The 17374-nt window shown below is 39.4% G+C and overlaps 1 protein-coding gene across 1 annotated transcript in view; it reads left to right on the forward strand.

Annotated features, from left to right (window-relative positions):
- LOC145481137 (uncharacterized) overlaps positions 1–17374 on the forward strand; it is a 152361-nt gene that overhangs the window by 54141 nt on the left and 80846 nt on the right. The gene's annotated exons all lie outside the window — the stretch shown is intronic.

Raw genomic sequence — 17374 nt, forward strand, 5'->3', positions numbered from 1 at the left:
CTCTTGTGAAACAGGTCAAGCACAGCATGCAAAAGTGCTTTTTATCTTTGTGCTTGGTCTGATCGAAAAGCAAAGCGCTTTCTCTTTTTACGTAACAGTAGTGCTGGATTTCCCCTGACTCGATTAACATCAGGTTTATCCGCGGCACGTTCTCTCGTTTTTTGCTTATCTGGTGCACGATCACACAATCGTTTTCCCAGCCAAATACGTTAATTGCGAGTTTCGGGTTTTGTGCCTCGAGCTTTTCTATCTGTTTTACCGGTGTGGGGAAATCAATGCCAACGTAGTTGATACCGTCATTGACCGGATATTTGCTTGGTCTTTGCGGGTTCTTTCCATCTTTTGGAGGGAATAAAGCGGCTCTGAGTGCCCACTTCAAACGTTCGTTGTCTTTGTTTTTCACGTTGACTATTGCCTTCTTTTTCGCCAGTTTTGCTGGAAGTGGCAAATAGGTCCCTCCACGAAGTGGCTGATAACGCGCAACATTCACGTACGTGATCTGTATCATCTCAACCGCCCATCCTGATCCCATGTCGGACCAGTTTTCTATTTCTCCCTTTGCGTTTTCAATGAATTCATCGAATTTTTGTTTTATCAGTTCCTCATCATTCTTTTTGAAAACGTGCGGTTCATCGTCTTTGAAATAGTGCTCCATGTATTGCGTTTCATCGTTTCTTTCTATTGAGAACTTAACTTGTAACCCAAAACTTACTTTAACGCTGTTTAACCTTTGGGTTTCTTGTCCTACCAAATCGGTTATCTTTTCTTTTTTTTCTCTTGCAAACCTCAAAAGATCTTTATTGTTTGGGTTCCTTTCGGAGCCATTCTTGGAAATCGTTTTGGGATATTTGGAACCCGTCGTATAGTGCTCGAACCTCGTATCTCAACGGCTCGGGAAGGTTTATTCTTTCCTCCCTCGGTATTGGGCCGTAGAACATTTGAAGAACATCGGACGAGTATCTTGCGGCAGCCATGCCGGCGCAGTATAAACTGAGCGTGCATTTCTCCAATAGGAAAAATTTTCTGGCACAGTTTTGTATATACTAGTGAAGGGCACATCCGCGCATATTGTTTACGGACGATGGACCAGCTTTTTCGCTTTGCTGTTGCGTTACACGCACATTTCTGGCACAGTACACACACACACACACACACACACATATAAAGTGGGGGTTCTGGACACAGTTGTCAGCAAGGGCAAAAACCGTCCGAAAAAAGCCCCCCAGTTACTTCTCCGAAGCTTTAGTCTGAGGAGAAGTAACTGGGGGGCTTTTCTCGGACGGTTTTTGCCCCTTGCTGACCACTGTGCCAGAACCCCCACTTTATAAGTGTGTTGTGAAGAACGAAAGTACGCGTTTCCACACGTTTGTTGCCAATCGGGTTGCCGTACTACGAGAGGGCTCAAATCCAGATCAGTGGCGCTATGTGGAAGGTGTAGCGAATCCTGGAGATTGCGCTTCAAGAGCGTTGACTGCCAATGCATTGTTGAGTTGCCAAAGATGGTTACTGGGGCCGAAGTTTCTCTGGAAGTCAGAAGAAGATTGGCCTAGGAACCCCTCATCGCTTGGATGTCTTCAAGACGGAGACCCGGAAGTGAAGATGGTTTATAAGGTTTGTCCCGCCTCTGTTTCCGAGTCGGAACATCCTTTGGTTGAGTACTTTCAACGCGCGTCTTCCTGGCACCGATTGAAGAAGTCAGTTGCAGGGTTTTTACGGTACCGTGGAAACTTGCAAAGATTAAGTAAACGCGGAAAATCGAGAGAGCCGATCCATTCAACTCCCATCCTTTCTTAACCACCAATTACCGTTACAGAGTTGGAAATCGCGGAGCTAGAAATCCTCAGGAACGTCCAGCAGTTTAATTTTCCGGATGAGCTTGAGCTGTTAAGCAAGTCTGAAAACGGTACACAAGTCAAGAAAAGCAGCAGCCTTCGAAGTCTGGATCCAATCTTAGTGAACGGCGTCTTACGTGTCGGTGGGAGGTTAAGTTTAGCGTCCACTGCATTTGAGGCAGGGTGAAAGTAAAAGGAGTAGTTTTGGAGAGGCCAATTGACAAGCTTTGCTTGCTGATAGAAGCTTGAACTTTCCCTTTGGAGTTATTTTCCGTGTAATTTTCTGAATTCAGGAGAAGAGAACATTAAGAACTCTTAGAAAGACACTTAGATCTTTAATTGTTTAATTTAAGTGCCTCGCGTGTGCTACATAGCAGCCAAAATGGCATAATTTTTGTCTTGTATGTATTTCCACTTTAGGAGTATGCGAATTAGCTTTATTAGTAAAGTTGCAAGAGTCCACAAAGCTACGATGGCCGCGAACGATACAAGTTTATGTTCCACCATTTTGGTTGTGTTTCTTGGATTTTATCCCGGCAGACCGGGCTTAAATTTTCCATATGAACAGACAACAAAATTCGTCCCGATAACCGAATCAGCCCGGTTACCGGACTCATATGAAGAGGCTCATAGTTTACTGATTTGTGAAACATGAATTTGTGGCGAAGAACTGTTAAAGCAATCTGTTAAAGGAATTTCGGATATCCTGGTAACTTGCTTGCTGCTTTAAGCCTGGTTTCTGTATGATCGGTAAGTTGGCTGCAGTAATCGTTGTGATCACTACAGAAAACGTTGAGCGATCTTACGAATACCTGTTTGTATGTGATTGCTACGCTGGGGTAGAACATTAAAAACATTACGCTCCGGCGCAAAGATATTAGTTTTATTTCTGAGTGATAAAATCAATGTTTTACGAACAAGCGCAGCGAGGGAGTAAAATATTGTTTTTAACACGAGGCAATACAATTCATATCTTTAAGCCATCGCGTAATTTTCATCTTATTATCAAGACAAACTGACTGTTTGCACAGACAACCGTGAAAACTGGGAAATGACGTCATCGTTATCTTCACTGGTAAAAAATATGCAAAATATGGCACCCGTGTCCCGGATGTAGTTTCGTATGAATTTCACGAGTGGTACCGGTATTTCCCATTAAAACACTCGACGTCATAGCGATGGCATCGAGAGTGGTTTTCATGTGACAGCAATCGAAGGTGTACAAAAAACTACGGCTAGGCTATGGCCAACCCTATAGCTCAAGCCACACCCAGATTGGTCTGTGTAAGGGTTTAATCAAAATTTTTTCAGTGAGCACCCCCAAACTTTTCACACGGGAGCCCCCCCCCCCCCCCCTCTCTCTCTCTCTCTCTCTCTCTCTCTCTCTCTCTCTCTCTTCTCACCAGGGTTTTTCCATTTGTCACCCTTCAATATTCTCTTCGACTGCTAATTTGTAAATCATTTTATTGATAATTCATAATTAATTGAAAATGTATTCGGCATTGTGTTAACTGTTACGGTATCGCTCGACCGACAGAAAGATATACTACGAAGCTCTTCAACGAACCAACTTATTTATTTAACAATACGTAATATAATAATAATCTTAGTTATATTAATTATATAATGATAATCTTCGTTACAAAGGAGCAATTTCTGAACAATACAATCTGCTGTCAAACTAAGTTAAGCCTAATGCTAAAACTTTAGCTACCACTGACACGAACTCACGATATATCTCGATGTCTCCAAAGAAATCTCCTTTCGATCTACTTGACCTTCAAAGAAGTTTCCTCAATAGTTTTTCCAACAACAATAGCTCTCTATAGCCTTCCCACTCGGTCTCTGCCGAGAACTACTACAACTACTACTATCTAACTCATTCTCCATACACATTTAATTAATATTCTAGAACGTTCTTGGAGCTTCTATTTATGTAGCATTACATCATAATTACATCATCTAGTACAATGCTCTAAACTGTTCCATAGCGTGACAGTAGAGGGTTCTGGCTCAAACATTGCGTGACTTGATATTCTAGAAGCTTCCAGAAACTTAAACATTCACGTCTGCTATCCATAACAACCTCTCTCTGTGTTTTCTCTTTTTAAAAAAAAAAATTAACAGAAGATACTACCCCTTTGCGAAGAAATCTGGTACAGAGCCCAGTAAGCAATACTGGTGGTAACTTTCCAATGCCACCACCATCGATACAGAGGTCAGCTTCTAATCACTCTCCACCAGAGATCTGTAAATTTTACAACAGCAAAGCAACTTGTGAAAGAGGTGAACAGTGCCACTTCCTGCATGTGTGTGAGCATTTCATTAATGGTGCTTGTAAATTTGGTGAAAGGTGTAATAGAGAACACGATTTCTCCAATTCACAAAATGAAAGAATTTTAAAAGAACATGGTATGGGAGGCATTAGTGAACTTACAGTCCTGGAACGTCTCCAGACAAGAGAAAGGAAGCGAAATGTGAGCACAAGTTCTGATAGTGAGAGACTTGAACAGTTAATGTCTACGCAGCAAATGCTATTGGTGTTTCTTCCATTCACGCAAATAATAGCACTGACAAGGACACTGTAATTTGTGGATTTAACTTACGTGGCAGATGAAACTTTGGTAACAGCTGCTTCCACCGTCACACAGAGCTACCTTGTTTGTGGGAATCTGCCGCACAGGGTGATGACACATGGGAGAGCTTTTCAAGTGACCTGAAAATAACGCTGGAACGTGCTTGCTTTGATGTCAAAAATGACATCTCGGAAACTGTGACGGTAAAGGGTTCTCTTTACCATGTCCGTTTTCAAGACATGACTGCTGTTCCACTCGTCTCACTTGCTGGTATGTATCTGCTGCATGGTAAATTTGAAAGCAAAGTGGAGATCCAAAGTGGGTGAGTGGGTTGCATCATTAGAGACTGCAAGTGAGATTGCTATGATACATTTTGATGCTATCTCATGTGGTTTTAAGACCAGCTGAAAACATATTAAGCAAGTCCCTCCTTAGCACAAATGAATGGCTGACCTTCTCCTAAGGAAATGCTTAGGGCAGGGGCAAGGCCACTACTCAAACCTGAGCCACTCAATTCAGAGTTAAGGTTACTGTAGACCTTCAAGGGCCCATTGGGTCGAAAATATCTTTTTCATACCAAATTCAATACTTCTACTTTGTCAACCCTTGACTTGAGCGGTAACAATTTATGTGGCAATCTCATCCACGGCCTCGTATTTTGCTTGTTATGTTTACCCCTAGCGTCTTGCAATTTCCCACAAAGAAATCTTCGCCTTTGTTGATTGTTTTCTTCTCTTAAACAATAGGCTAGGCTCTCAAAAGGAAAGAACTGAACATTGGCCAATTTTATCTCTTGGCAATGGCAAATTTCTGCGAATCCAAATAAGTTTCTTATCTTGGCTACCGATTGCTTTTTTTAACACAAACATTTAGAATGTGTTCACTTTTGTGTTTTATAAATTTCTTTTCTCAAGACACAACATATGCAAGGTTTATCCAGTGGTCTGGGTTCTTGTTCTGTTCTTTTGCCATAAATTACCTTTCTTTTAGCACATTTTCAAAATTGACCGCCTGCCAAACTTCCAATTTTTGAAATCATGTTAGCTGAAATAAGACTCGTTCCTCCATGTTCAATTTGACAACCCCAAATTAATCCAAACACTAAATGAAAACTAGCAAATATTTTACGTCAAGTGGTTACATCTTTGTTGTGGGCTAAAGGTATGTCCGTTTTGCTGATACTGGAACAGCGTCTTTTTTAACTCAGCCAAGTTTGAACTGAAAATGAGCTTTTAGATGTAGGTGGGGTCAGACCTTATTCTGTCAGAGGGCCTTGGCATTCTTCATTTAAAATCATTGGGCGTTTGTCGCGATTAGGATCTTAACATCAACTGTTACAGCGATTTGAAACTGTTTAGTTTCAAAATATTTCGACTACGTTTTCCGACAGATAAGAATTTTTCGCTTAGCGCATAAAGGGAAACCTACAAGGTTCTTAATTTCTCAGGCGAGTGACCAATATTCTTGTCAGCCCACTAACACCTTTTAGGGCAATCAATTATTGCGTTGTTTTTTGTCGTATTTTCCCGGATAAAATTTAGGTAAGGTCTCTCTTCCCGCATGCCATTTAGGACTGGCTTGCCTGGTCTCTTCTGATTATTGGTCGTATTTTGCGAGACACTTTGATTACGTACCCCCTGTGCATATTACTTGAGTTGGTCGATCCGTTGAGCAGAAACTGTGCATTTTCTAGTTTTTTGGTAAACGTGGAATCGCTTTGCATTCAGCCAGGGCATTTTTGTAAATAAAGTTGTGTGAAGAAATCTTCTTAGATGGGTACCCGCATTTTTCAAGGTTTGTTTTGCCATGTGGAGCTCATTAATTTGTATTGTTGATCGAAGTGCTCGCCAAATTGGCGACCAATTTTATCACTGAGCGACTATGTTTTTACCATTTTGGAACAGTGCTGGAATTCTGACTGGCTGTCTAGATTAGACAAACATTGATTTTTTTTTTGTTGATATTCCCGCTGAGAAAAAGCAAAATTTACGAAGGATGAGATATAATACCTTGAGATTGTTTACATTTCCCTTTTCGTTCTTATCGTGGTTTAGTTTTAGTTCCCGCAATGTTTTTGTTCCATTTGTCAGCTTGTCAGTCTGTGGTTCCGCTTATTGGTCACGACGTTTGCTAAAATTTGTCTTTTCCCATGCTACCCTGTCCATGAATGAATAGGCTATTTTACTACTGAGATGCGCCTTTAGTTTCAAGATCTTTCACGATATATTCGAGACATCCTCTACAGGTAAATGATTTGTGATTTGCTCTTTTGTACGAGAGGAGATTGTGGGTTTTTTTCAGTTCTCGCGAATTGATTTATACAAACATTCTAGCCGCAGTAATAAAGCTCTTATGAAGTATAAAACTGAGGTGGCATGAGACAGTCAACAGTAATTTGATGCACTTGAAGTTAATACATTCGTGCATTCAGTATTTTTTAATATACTGCACGGGGCGTTTCGGACTCCAGTATGGAAAATGAAGCATCAGTTTATTATAAGCTTGATAAGTTCATGTATTTTCCAATACTGAACGCGTCACTGAGTTAGCAAGCTCTTTTACTTCTCTTGGAGATAATCGTTGCTAACATCCCTGTAGTCACAATCTGGATATAATTATATGATTATTCCAACGATACTGCTCTTGTTTCCCACCAAAGACATAAAGTACGAGAGAAATATATTGAGGGAGACATAATTTTTTTCCGTCATTGTTGTGCCAAAGTTATTGGCTATTCCGTTCAGCATCTATATCCAGTGGAACACTTTAATTCAGCCGCTCTAAGCTTTAAAGATGGCTAGGACTTCTGAGAGGTTTTCTCGATATATTCAAATCAAAACAAAGACTCATGAAAATAAGCATTTTAATAACTCTTCCTTTCGGACTCCGTTATGATATTCAAGTTTGACTAGAAAGCAAGTCATGATATCACCTGAAACATCGCCGTGATGGAAAGAATTTATCAGGACTTATATAGCACGAAGTATAAATATGATAGTATTTCTTGAAGAGAGTGGTAATCAAAACAAAATCTAGTCAAACGCAAGTATTGTGGTTGTATTGCCATAAATTGAATTTCCTTTTGTTGTTCATCTGCGCCAAACCACAGAGAACCTCAAGTTTATCCTCGGCGCATTTCATGTATGTAATCAATGGAGATGTTGCCAAATTGATTGTTTTTCATCAAGACGTCGAATGAAGTTGGCATTTACACCAAATTCTGCTTTTCCCCATCACTTGATTTCTCCGGCAATGGTTTTGTTGTTCAAAAATTAAGCAGAAATCAGGCTCCACCTTCCGAAAAATACATAACCACTCTTTATTTCATTCAAATGGGCCAAACGCAAAAGCAGATCTGTTCAAGTTCAACAAATATTATTGCTGCTAAGTTACAAAACAAAAACAAAAAAATCATCATACATGCATTAAGCAAAGTATTGCTTAGTTTGCGTGTAAATGTTATTAGTCCACTACTGCAATAAAATGTTATCGAGACTCACGACTGATTACCTAAAGTTCGACAACATGCTGAAGGAGATAAATTATTTGAATTTTACACGCGTTACGATAAATGTTTTCATTCTATTAAGTTTTAATGTTTTTTTGTTTTCATAAAATGCCCCATCGTTTAGGGAACCGAGCTGGAGTATATTTCTTATGTTCTACCCTCCTTTGTTCATTATGGGTCATTTTCACATTATTCATGTTATTTTCAACGATTAAAATGATAAAATTTCAGGAACGATTTAAAGCAAAGGGGTGAAATACTAAATGAACATTCTACTCGTTATCTTGAAATTTTGTTCCGTGCATTGATAACAATAGACGTCTATAATATCGAGTGTAATGTAGAATGCTAAGTCTTCTGAACTCCATACTTTCATGTCCGAAGATGCAGCTACATGTATTTTATGGCTGTTGGTCGCTAACCCAAGCTGTAGGTGGATTAACGAAAACTCTATTCTACCGATCGTTTACCCATACAGACCTTGCTTTTCTTTCTAGAGCGAATGCCCAGTAGGAATGATCAATTACGGAATCAACGTCAAAACAAAATTGCGTTCAGTGTAATACATGGGATTGACTTAATACTTAGACTTCTTTACGTTTAGATGACTTCTTCGGCTGTATTCTGATATTGGTGATGTACTCGCAGCTTCGGCTCTCCATCTTAAGCTATTCTTCGTAGCCTTACTTCCTTACTGATGTTTTCCGTCTCCCGGCCCCTCTCTTTCCGGCTTCATTTTTGTGTCAGTGCGGTTCTTTGCAAGCTAGATAGATAGATAGAAGTCTTTATTAAGAAATCAGTCACAACATACGTGTGGCTTTACAATTACTTATTGCCAACCTCTTCATTTTTGGTTATGCTAGTTATAGTTAAGCTAATATCGTCGAGATCTGGAAATGCGCGAGATACCTGTAAATTGTTCTATTACGCGGAAAAGCTGCTTTTGATTACGCATGAAGAAATTGCATTGTAGTCAAAATATTGAATCCTTTTATGCGCATTTTGAAGACACTAGCTTCCTTTGGCTTAAGGGACCGTTCATTTTTTATGAGGGAGGGGGGGGGGCTGGTGGGATTTGGGAAGCACCATTTAAAAATCGCATGACCCCCCCTCAGCTTACCAATTTTTTCACATGGCCCCCCCTTATAGCGGTCATTTTTTGTGATGACCCCCCCCAAAAAAAAATTGAACAAACAATATTTAGATTTCAACTTTTTTAATATTTCTGTATTATCCCCCTACTTCACGTTATTGTGCTCACTATGAAGACAATATTTACAATCTCTATACGACAGAGAGCTGTTGTTTAAAAAACAAATCAAAAGAAAGAGAAGTCAATTTCGGATCTCGTAGTTATGGCTCGCCCTGAGCGTGTGGCATTTGGCCTCTCACTGGCATCTTCCTCATCTGAATTGATGAATGCAAGAATGACGTCACTTGAGTCATCTTGTCCCCCAGAGTCAATGGCATCACTGTCATACTCATCATTGTCACTTTCATCCGTTTCACTGCTGTCAGCACTTGCCCTGTTGTCATTTTGTGTCAATGTCCTGGCATTTCTCAGTGTTGGTTGGCCAGCTCTGAGAGGACTCTTCTGCTGCAAGCATGAATGTCTTACAATTGCCTTTACTTTCTCACTCTTGCTGCTTTTCAAATGCTGCTTCAGCCCGTGGTGGTTTGAGTACTTGTTTAGTTCTGGAACACGTAGCTTTTTAAGCTTGGTTAGATCATCGCACAACTCAGTCCAAGGATACTCCTCATAAGATTTATCTTTTGCGTCCCTACTTAAGTTTGCCTTTTCTTCTGCTCTCTTTTTCCTTTTAAATTCCAGCACTTCAAGATGCTGAAGATAATCCACCACAAACTTCGATTTGACAATAAACTTATCTGCAAATAGAGCAACGCTCTCTGGGTCAGATAAAACCAGCCTGCCACTTCCATGCTCTTTCTTCTTTATATTGTTAATCCAATCGGGGAAAGAGCGCATTACTACATGAGTATCATGAAAGAGGCTCATTCCAAAATGCGCAATAATGGCGAAAGCGACGAGTCGTTTAAGAAAAGGTTTACAGCTGAACGATCCAGGCAGTTTGACATCTTACATGCAAAAGAAGCAATTTTTCTAGGTGCGGATGGCTGTTCAGAAAGGGCGAGTGAGTTTTCCATGCAAGGGTACCAGTTGAAGCCCAGTGATGGAAGAAAACTGAACTTCTCCATCAAAGAGCACAGAGCAATGGTGGAAAAGTTGAATGTGATATTGAAAGATGTAAAGGAACACGATTCCACACTCTTTCAGTCCAATGGGCTTGCTTTAAAGCAGGGCGAAGAATTTGCCCACAGTTTTAATGTAAAACAGATCAAATGTACAGAAGCTAAGTTGACGAAGGTCACGCAGGACATGGAAGCACTAGAAAATAAGAAGAGCAATTATAACAGCATATTCAAAGGCATACTCAAACAGCACATCAACAAAAAGAGAAGGAAAAAAGAAAACTGCAGAAAGTCAAATGAAAGAAAGAGGAAGCGGACTGAAAATAACGTCCAACGAGTCTATGGAATCTGTGTTGGAAACCCGCTAGGAAATGATCTTCCACAATGCCTTGTGTACCCTCCTAGAACGGCCGTCCCGGAAGAGTGTCTTACAGTTGACGATGTTGCCACGTCGATATTTGGAAGAGATGGGCCATACATCGCACAGCTCTTGGAAGGGAATTATTTCACCAATGCTGCAAGAAGCAGAATCACCACCAACCTTGAGCGGGAAGTCAGAGATTATGTTTACACCTTCATGTACCCTGAAGAGTACACTCTGACGGAAAGCATTGCTGCTTCTTGCAGCATTGGTGAAAGAGACTCCCATAGCAGCACAAGCGGCGACGAAGAACTCGACGACAGCGAAGATGAAGATGAGTGCCAGTGAAAGTTGTATTAGAAAATAACAGTGTTAAATACTTCTTTTCAGTAGCTACAAATACTTTTTGTCGCCAAACGTTTTTTTAAAGCAGAAGGAAAGTTTGTAATAAATTTATATCCTGCCTTCTATGTTTATTCTATAGCAATTTTTTTGATATTCAAACATTATGCCATTTTAAAGTTTTACTAAAATATTTCACGTGACCACCCCTTTTTCCCTTATTTTTTTGGGATGGCCCCCCCTCGAAAGCCATTTTTTTCGCATGCCCCCCCCCCAAATCCCACCAGCCCCCCCTATCTTATAAAAAATGAACGGTCCCTAAAGCTTCATTAGGGGAGATACATGTGGAGTAGAAAAAGTCAAACCTTGTTGGTGGGTTTAACACATGTGCAGATTACAATTGTTGCATGTGACTGAGTCATTTTCATTGTTTGTCTTAGTAGAGAAAATGGAAGTGTTTAGATAATTCTCTCTGAGGCTTGTCTTTTGCATTACCATGGTCTAAGATGGTCGGAATAACCATGCAGTGATCATACTTGAGATCATAATGAGACTGATTTCAATCCAAACTTAAATTCTCCCTGTTGATTGTTACTGATTCAATTCTCCAATCTGAGATTACTGTAGGCAATGTATAATCAGCAATTTGTTTCAGTTTTATTTTTTATTACATGCATTCTATCGTTTCTTTTAGAAAATGTTGATGCTAATAGCTTATAAAAAACGGATTCGAAATGACGATCATTTCACTCAAGAGATGTTCAATACCTTTTTTTACTTGATTCTGTCACTGGCTGAAGTTGATATTGATTTGCATTTGCCAAACACTAAATAACAGTGAACCACCCACAACACTAGCTATATACAACATTAGTCTTTGTTCGATTGGCCAATTAGAGTTACTACTTATGCCAAACACGAACATTTGACGCAAATTTCATTTCAAAATATGAATTTTATTTCCTTGTTAGGAATTGCAAATACTGTCCATGGTATAACCTTTTAAATTCTGCCTGGGGCCACAAATCAGGTTCAAGTGTACACGGAATTTCCCCATTTAGAAAGCAAGCTGAAAATTCCGTCCAACGAGGCTCTTGTTAATTATTCAGGTTTTTTATTTCTAACTTTGTTAAGTCCATTTGTCACTTAAAGCATCGTCAGAAATCAGTACCAGTTACAATTCTAAGCTTTAAGAGTAACATGTGCCAGAATGTGCCAAGCAAGTAGTCCATTGTTATTTGTGAGTACGCCTCTCACGTTATGGCTACAATAAACGCCTGGAGTGCGTTTATCGTTAAGAACAAGTAACTAATATTGCTTCCTTAAGCTTCCATCGCTAAACCTCTTTACGGCGTCTTTTCCTATACTATAATTAAGATTTCCGGTCAAGATTGGATCTGCGACCATTTCCGTACTCTTAATGGATTCTGATTAAACTTGAAGACCTATTCCGCTAAAAGCTTTGCTGGAAATGATGTTATCGTAAGTGGATGAAGAAAGATCTCATGAAGCTTTCACTGCATGTTTTTAAAATTCTATATACAGCCAACCATTTTCTCGATTGTGTACCGTTGTCCGTCAATGCTATTACAGAAACATCTTAATTCGTTTACCCTAGAGCTACGGCAGTAATCAGCTGCAATTGTAATAATCTAAATACATCTTATCAGATAGGTTCCGAAATGGCAATTCGTTGTTAGCGACCTCGCGTTTTAAGAAGATCAAATAAAATCTCAAAAGTGAATTAGTTCGATTGTAATCAAAAGCGGCGTTATTTTATTATACAGAAAAGTCAGGCGAGAATTTTTTTCTGCCAATATATTTTAGCATCCATGCTTTTGAAAATTACAGAAATACAAGCACATGATCTCTAGTGGTGTTTATCTATTTTCTATTGTGTTCGGTTTCCCTTCTGTTGGCAAAGTTTTGATGTTTTTCTTACCCAAACTATGTTTACTCAGTTGTTAGCACGATAACAGCACTGTTCATTGATTGATACAATATTTCTAGTTTCATAATAAACTATCCATCGTATATAAACTATCCACGCAATGAATTATTTGCCAATAAAACAAGAGATGCGAAGGTGAACTCGGATCTAGCGTTGTGTTGGGCTATGTTTAATTTTTTGCTTGAACGTGTAGCGGGTCTCTGAGGAACCTCTATTAGAAAGTGCGCCCAGAATTGACTGGCGTAGCTTCTTCGATTTAATGAGCCAAAATCAATGGATGGAAACTCTTTGGCTGGGCTTCTTTGGATGGCTTCCATCTGGTCTCGTCTTGTCGACGAATCTACAATTTAGTCATTTGACTGGTTTCGTGTTTTTTGACTAAATGTGAAACCTTTAAGTCCGTATTGAACATGTTTGTTTATTGTTCTAAAAGAGTCGGAAATTTGGAAACATGGATTTTAATTTCATGAAATATATTTAGATTGTGCATCTCTAAAACAACGTCACTGCGCCAACCTTTTGCTGCCTCGAGGGAGAAATAATAAAAGGTGCTCTTTGACTTTCTCTTCAGTTCCGTTTTGAAACTAGAATGGAAAGCTGATTAAAAACATGTAAATTACAGCCTTTTATTCTGTTGTGATCAATTTCCTTTGCATGGCAAACTTTACCATTATACTTGGGGGGAAAGCTAAGAATAGCTAAAATGGTACTATACAAAGCAGCTTGTTAATAGGCCCGAACGGAATTCGTAACCATAAGATGACATTATGAATGTTTCCTGCGAATTTCATTTCGTTTACTTAGAAGGTTTCCGGTTATTCTTCCTGCAAGTAATTTACGTATCCATTTATTCACTACGTGGGATGTCTGGTGTGGATTATATGGGAATTGCTTTGATGATATGGATGATAAATAATGGTTCTCGGTGGTAACCAACAGAAGATATTAATCATATTATGGGACTGATATTGTTATATTTAAGTGCGGCTTAAATTTGTGTTATGAATAAATGTAGCCAGGAAATAAGCATCTTGACAAGAGGAAACTGAAGTTAAAGTGCTCTTACTCATAGGTTTTACTTTCTACGAGCTAACTTTGTCAAGTGTTGCATAATGTAATCGTTGCTGTCCTCCTCAAGAGGCAAATTGCCTATGTCCTCTCCAGGCTGCGATACACTGGATTCTCCCCCCCCCCCCCCCCCACACACACACACACACACACCCTTCCCCCTGCCCGTGAAGAATAAAAATAACCATGGGAAACAGTCCTTTTTCCGGTAACGTGCATTTTACTTATATTCATGGGAGACGAAAAGATAATATTCATTCATGCTTTGAACAACTGCCTAAAGAAGCAGAAAATTAAATGACAGAGAACTTTACCTTTACTTTAATTTGCTATTTTCCTTTTTTCTCCACCTTTGTGTCCACAGAGGCGTGTATACGGTTGGACATTTATTATTTTAAAAGGAGCGGGATGAAATAGATGAAAAAATGTCACTACTTTTACAACATTTACTCAAGTCATGTATGCTAGTTCTGTGCAATTGTGCGTTAAAATGATCGAGAATCTCAGTGCAAGATACCTTCCGTTTATGTGTGATGGACTGCTAAGCACTATCTGCTTTAGAAAGACTGCTGTTACATTAAATTTAAACGGGACCTGCTCCAGCCGTTTGTCGGGTGAACAGAAGTTAATCTTCACTTTATTGCATGACTGTCTCTATTACTGAAAGTGCCACTGAAACGAAATTTTTGTATGTGAGAGTTTTGCTTAGTAATAAAGTTTCAACCTTACTTGGAAACACTGCAAACTTTTTTTTCGCATACGGTAGGCGAAAACTGCTTTTTCAGCCGTTCGAAGTTGGCTGGGTAAGCCCAAAATTGGCGGCCATTTTGGCGCGGCCAAAACAGCCTAGTGACGTCACTGGTTGTATTACTCTCAGTGCCGCGCTGAAAATTTAGAGTGATTATGGGAGAAGAGATTAGTGTTCGAAGCCCCCCAAAAAACATCTTAAGGACATCTCAGAGCTGTAAAGCAGATAATAACAGTAGCCTTAGACATGAAGAGGTCGAGAGTCGATCCTGGGGCTTTCCAGTCTATTTAATTGGATATTTGCAGGATATTTTATGTAAGCAAGCAAACGAGTGGGAGTTCTTAGATCGCAAAATGATCGGGACTCTTGGTGAAATGGCCAGCAATCAATTAAACAATATCTACACTCTTAAAGTAAAAAAGAAATGAAAACAAGAGAAAGCGGCTTTTGAAAATATTATCCAGAGTGCTGCTGCACGAATCGCAGCAACAACGCTTCGAGTTTTCGAGTCGCTTCGCTTCGAGGAAACCGGACGCTTTGTGAGTTTCACAGCGGACAAGATTGTGCCACAGTGACCTTTAGTCCAGTTGTATCTGCGACATCCTACAAGTTATCACAACAGCAAAAATTTAAGAAACCTTCTTCTTTTATATGAGGGAGCGAATTTAAACTATAAAGGTAAACTAAGCTGCCATGATCCTACAGGTATGTTTTCAGGAAACGAGAGAAAGCGTGACAATGTCGGCGGCGAAAGGTCATATATGCAAATTGGTTCAAATTCCGTTTAATGAATCTTCGAAAGGAGTGTAAACTAGCGACGTTTTAACGAATTGTTTTGAACTTGGATACTATTAAATGAAGATCATAGACATAAGTATGTGCTAAAGAACTCAAAGTAATCCATCGGCCGTGAAATATTGCAATTGGGAGATACGTGTAAAAGAGAAGCGAAATTCCCGCTTTGTTTACACTGATACGTGTGCGGCGATAAAGCAAACCCTGCTGCGGATCACAATTTTCAAAGATTCATTTTGTCTACCAGAAGAACTTTCACTTATTAGTATCATAAAACGATGCCCTCTGTGTGCAAAGAAGTACTCGACTCAAAGCTTGTGGACCGTTAATAACTTCGTGATTTTGCGGATGGCTGATGCGCTTACGGCTTTTAATGCTGTAAAGTTGCCGAGGATATATTCGAACCTTGTAATAGACCTTAGATTAACATGAGAATCCAAATTTCAGAACCAGGCTGAAAACAGACGACGAAATATCGTGTTTAGGCTTCAGGACGTGATACAAAAGTTACCACAATCGTCTTCGAAATCTCCAATCGAGTACTCAAGCTGTTCGAAAAGTATACTGAGCTGTTCTTATCTGTTGCATTTATTTTGGTGAATCTACGCTCTCTGGCGCCCTCCAACGTTTATGATGTGTATTTCCTGTCAAGGCTGGACAGAAATTACAAGGTAGAAAACTAGTAGGTATCGACAATATGGAGAATAAACTTGAATAAATCAAGTGAAAACAAGAGAGGATCTATAGCGCTTCTTGCTTGAATACAACCAGTGACGTCACAAGGTCCTTAAACTCGGTTCCAGAGCCCGGACACAGCTTTGCTCCAAAAAGTCGATTTCAACAGCTAAAAAAAGCACTTTCCGTTAGGATTTGACAGAAATAAAGTTCACCATTACTTTAAGCACGTTTGAAACTATAGATTGGGATAATAAAAGAGAGTACGAAAATTTCGTTTCAGTGGCACTTTAACTTAGTCACCATCATTAGCGACAACTTTCCATTCAGTTCCACCTCTTCGTAGCTTTTCTAGTCGCGGTGGAATACGATTGAAGAACTCGGTGTCAAAATACTAATGCCCTCCGAAGGACTGTCAAAAAAAAAGGCAAATCGCTTGATTTGCTCTGGCGGTTAGTTTATCAGAGCAACTCCAATTAAGTAAATAACTGGTAAAGGTTTCGGATGGAAAGTGGTCAATTAAGGCACAACTGAATGTGTTCGTCATATACGATGTTCTTCTTATACGTAACTCGGATATCGCCATCATAGATCTAGCATAAGAAAATGAATATATTACAATTGTCCCAAGACACGACCATAGTTGTGCTATTGAAGTGGTGACAGCCGTTTCTAAGTTGTAACAATTTGTTTAGAAAGTGATCGTTTGAACAAGGAACTGTGTTCGGCATGCACTCTGTTTGTTGTTGTTGTTATTGTTGTCGTTGTTGTTTCTATGAAAGCTAGGTAACTCAAATCATAGTTAGTAATTAGTTAACTATGCTCAAATGTTAAGTTCAAGATATAACTATGAAAAATGTTTATATGTCAATCGTCCCAAAACAGGAGGCGAGTGTTGAAGCACGTTTGCTCTAAATTTTAAGCTTTGTTGTAACTAGGTAAAATTGCAATAATTTAAGCGATTGTAAGCGCCAAAGTACTTAATCGTCATCAGATGATTATCATTCCTATTCGGGTTGTAATGTCTCTGAAAAATTCTAGTTATGACTTTGGTAATGGCCGGTGCCACAAGAGTTTAATCCGAACTCGGAACGGTGGGACTGCATTAGAAAGCCTACAATAGCTAAGAGCAGTTTATCTCGGGTATTAAGCTCGTACATTTGAATATTACAACTCGTCATGAAGGGTCGGCATGTCCAACGTTTGATAGCAAATCAACTGTCGATAAAGAAGAATAGAAGTTGAATGTTTGGATAAGAGATCAGTTATGTAACATGTGAAACGCCATTTTGTGTTTGGGATGGATA

This window comes from Orbicella franksi, chromosome 3, assembly GCF_964199315.1.
Source record: "Orbicella franksi chromosome 3, jaOrbFran1.1, whole genome shotgun sequence".
Lineage (NCBI taxonomy): Eukaryota > Metazoa > Cnidaria > Anthozoa > Scleractinia > Merulinidae > Orbicella > Orbicella franksi.